The following is a 4426-nucleotide window of genomic DNA, read 5'->3' as shown; positions in this document are numbered from 1 at the left end:
ACCAGACATCTAGTACAGCTACAGTCAAGAAAATCCACTGATGTCAAAGAAAGCCCCTTAAAAAAAAAATGAGTAGTACCAAAACCATTTAGCCTAAGTGCCCAGGCTATTGCTGATAATCCCTAACATGAGGAAAGAGGTCCAGAACCTGTTTTAGAATGTGTAGAGCTTTATTATAGTTTTAAGATGGTTTAAAAATAAATGTTTAAATAATTAAATCAAGCATTTCCCAGACACTCGAAAGCACCTAACATTTATGTTTTCAACCATAATGATTGCCCTAGTTTCAGATGATAAGAGCTAAAAAAGCCACTGGGTACATAGTTGGGGGTAGGGGTGGAGATTCCCTTTTGCTACATGTGAGCTTAGCGATCCGCGTGGCAATTCTGTACTGCACTCACACCTCATTTTAACACTTTTTTTTTGTCTTAGTTTTAACCAGTGAGTAATCTGAAGCTAAGAGATGGCACATATAACTTTGACAGTGCCACTACAGACCTGATAAGGAGGAAATAAAAGAGACAGACTCCTTCCTCATACCACCCAGCGTCATGCTCCCATGGTCTTTGCCTTCTGTAACCCTACAACTCCGGGTGTCATGCCAGAGGGCACTTAGGACTGACGACAAAAAGCCTGGCATGCTGCCTCTGGCTGTAATGGAAAGCCCTCTTGAGTAATGGTCACAGTGCGAAAACAGAGGCTCCTTGTGAGTTGAGAGGTCTCCGCCACCTTCCTCTCCAGCGGAACTGACAGAAGAGAAAGCAATAAAAAAGAAATCAATACAAAGTTAACTTCACTATATCTATGATTGAGTTTCAAAAGACTATCTATACATGTGTTTGTTGTCATTGTGCTTGAGCACTCCTGAACCTATGGCTGAGGCTTTCAGCTGAAAACTCCTAAGCTAGCAAATTATGTCAACCCTGTTAGACTGAACAGTAAACTGAAAAAAAAAAAAAAAAAAACGTGGAGACCAGACTTAGGGAATAGCAAATTGAAAGAACATTTCTTGACTTCTATTAACCATACAGGTACTCATGTATCTCAGTCAGACGAAGGTCCCTATCCCACTTGATCTTAAACTGCAATTGAAAAATAAAGAAAAGTACACATTAAACTGATGTTTTCCAACAGCATGACAATCAGGGGACGTGGATGTCAGTGTTTGTTTCAGTGGTTTTAAACTAAGATGGCAAAACAACTTGTCCCAATGACATTTACACTACAGAAAACCATGGTATTTTGGTTTCATGCCTAAAAGAAACAAATGGCTCTGAGAACAAGAATGAAGAGGAAATTTGATATCCATGGCAGAGAATGCACATAGTGCTAAGCAAGGGAACTTCAAGGAGTCTCCATTTGAAAGGTCCAGCTGAGTTGTTCCTTTGAGAGAATCATTGGAAATGAAGAGAGTCAAGGTCAGACTTCCTGTTGTGAATAGAGGGAAAACTATTTTACCATAAGCCCTGTTGAGGATGGAAGTGCATGCTCAGGGTTCAGTGGCTGACGATGCTAGAGGTGAAATTTGAGAAAAGGATGGCAGCCGTCCTAATAAAAAGAAGGATGACATTCATCCTTCCCTTGTGTTTCTGAGGCTGAGAAATGTAAGTGGACAGATAGATAGATAGATAGATAGATAGATAGATAGATAGATAGATAGATAGATAGATATAGAGCAGATAGCTAGATTCATACATAGAGATAACGATAATTTAGAAAGATACATACAGATACATAGATAGAGTGATGGATAGAGATAGAGAGGCTAGATAGATGATAGAGAGACAGACATATATAGAGATGATAGGTAGATATATATACATACATAGATACATAGATATAGATTCCCTACTGACATACAGATATTTGTATGTATATCTATCTGTATATGTGTATGTGCATATATATGTCACACATATGGACAGTTCTCTGTTTATATTCTGTATTTTATATATATGGTTAAAGCTTTTGACATAACTACCAGAGCAAATAAAGCTAGTTCTCCATTGAAGCAAGCAGAACTGAGCAGCAATTTAATAAGCTAGCAAGTCAGAAAGCCAAAGGATGCATTTTGATAAGAGAAAATAACCTTCAGGGTTGGAGACAAGTTTTTAGATAGAAAAGTGGCACTTTTTTCTTTTGCTGCCAAAAACATAATATTCAGTTAGCAAAGATCTATAGTACCTGCCATTCAGCTGTGCTTGGGGAAAATATAAAAACTAGGTAATAAAGGTGCAAGAGTCTTGGTGCACAGAGATGGTGCTGCAGCTCCAAAAGAAAAGGCATAGAGAGGCCCCTCAAGCAGACACAGGAGGGCAGAGGGCAGACAAGCAAACATCCTAATAAGAAGCAGAACCCCAGGTGGCTGCACTCTGAAAACCTTGGAAATACCAAACACACACAAGAAAATAATAGCAAGGGCATTTTCTTATAGGTGATACAGCTCTTTAAACAAGGTTTTCAGCTTTTAGGGAGACTCAAATAAAAGAAATTATGATCTTCCTTATGTTAATGAATTGATGTATCCAAAATCACACAATTTTAAAGTTGAATGTTTCCAGAGCACATACACTGAAATTGGAATAATATAGAGAGGACCAGCATGGGTCTGTGCAAGGACAATATACAAACTCATGAAGCATTTCCTGTTTAAAAAATTGTGACACTAAGCACTGATGAATTAAGTATCTGATAATATTCTAGAGGAGCATCTCTAGAGGAAAAACACAGGAGCTGGAGAGAAGGTACGCTCTGAAGTGGGTGATGACAGGAAGACACTGAAGTTTCGGTAGTGAGCAAAGACCACCATACCAAAGAAAAATAGAAAACTGTAAAGTGAAAGTGAGGGGGCGAAAGACTACTCCATTAGTCTCCATTAGTGCCAAGTACAGGGTACAGACATCAGGTGTTTACTGAGAACAGAGAAAGAGGTAGAAGGAAAGAAAAAAGGGAAAGAAGGAAGGGAATGAGAGAGGTGCAGAAGGAGGGAGGGAAAGGGAAGGGAGAGAAGGAGGAAGTCCACTCATTTAAGAGATACCTAAATACCTATTTATTACACCAAGAGTCATAATATCCAAGTCAACCAGTGAAAAATATAATAGAGGGTAGTTTGACAATAAATCATAACACTCTTCATAATACAAAGGTTAAAAATGTGAATTGGCATTTTTTGAGTGAGAAATGCATATTGGTCCTTTTAAATTTATTTTACTTTGCTTTGTACTAAAAACAATTATCAATTTTACCAAAGAGAAGTCATTTTTCATTAGTTTATAATAGTGCACAAAGGAGCTTCATTCTTTTTCCATGCATGTGTCTTATGAGTTCTGTTCTATTACCAGTGCTCTATTAACCACTCTATTATCTTATTCTTCTACTTACTTACTACCTCTCTTTTATTTTGTAATTTTAATAGGTTTTGTTACATTATTTTCACACCCATATTTAGTGTCTGCCTGTAAGAGAAAATGTTTGAATTTATGTTTGAATGGGCAGCAATTACAAACATACACTCAAAAATGTGTTTTGAAAATGCGCTTAGAATTGTAGTGAAGCGGGAAATACAAAATAATAGTAAGCTATATTCCACCCACTAGATTTATAGAAAGTGGAATAAGGTTATCATTTCTCTTCTTCTTAGGGATAAAGGAAAATAAGTATTCTAAAAGAGAAAATGTTAAATTATTCAGCCTTTTTTTGGAAAGAAATATTTCAACATCTACTAAATTAAAAACATTTACTACTTTGTTCAGCCCACTTACCACCCTCTATCTTAGAAGAAAAAAAAAACAGAACAAAAAAGGCATATGTTATCCATGTCTATTACTTCATTATTCTTTTTTATAATTATCACTTACTTCATTGTTATAAAGGTGATGTGCATAGGGATTACAATGAGTCAGGTAATGAGTACATTTCCTTTCATATAGTGTCTTCCTTTCCTTCACATTATTCTTAATGTAAAACCAAAAGACAAAGAAAAAAATGTATTTCTTCAGGTGTTTATTTCAAGTAACAGAAAACCATTCTTGGTGAATTACAAAGAAATGGATTGATGCTGTCTCATGGTTCTGGAGGTATAAGATGGATGGGCTAGATACGGTGAAAGCCTTCTTGCTCCAGAGTCCTGAAATAACGCTGGATGTAACAGGGTAACAGAGACTGTGTGGTAAGAAATGTGTATGAGTATATATGAATCTCTCTAGGTCTCTCTCCCGCTTACAAAGCCACCAAGATTCAATCATGGTAATTCTAACTTCTTTTCTTTTCTTTTTGATTGTCAAGGTAATGGAAAGAGGGGTGACAATTACACAGTAAGGTAATAAGTATATTTCTTGTTAAACTTGATAATTCTAACTTTATGATTTCATCTGATCCAAATTTCTTCCCAAAGTTCCTACTTGCAAACATACTTGAATTAAGTTTC

The 4426-nt window shown here is 36.5% G+C and overlaps 1 non-coding gene across 1 annotated transcript; it reads left to right on the top strand.

Annotated features, from left to right (window-relative positions):
* Positions 1–2551: 2551 nt before the first annotated feature.
* LOC122121900 lies at positions 2552–2653 on the top strand. Its single transcript, XR_006150053.1, has one exon. It is a non-coding gene; the product is annotated as a U6 spliceosomal RNA (small nuclear RNA).
* Positions 2654–4426: the final 1773 nt, after the last annotated feature.

Source organism: Dipodomys spectabilis, unplaced genomic scaffold (genome assembly GCF_019054845.1).
Source record: "Dipodomys spectabilis isolate Male_0828 unplaced genomic scaffold, ASM1905484v1 ptg000197l, whole genome shotgun sequence".
Lineage (NCBI taxonomy): Eukaryota > Metazoa > Chordata > Mammalia > Rodentia > Heteromyidae > Dipodomys > Dipodomys spectabilis.
Note: the sequence above shows the minus strand (reverse complement) of the source record. Positions and strands in the feature narration are given on the sequence as shown.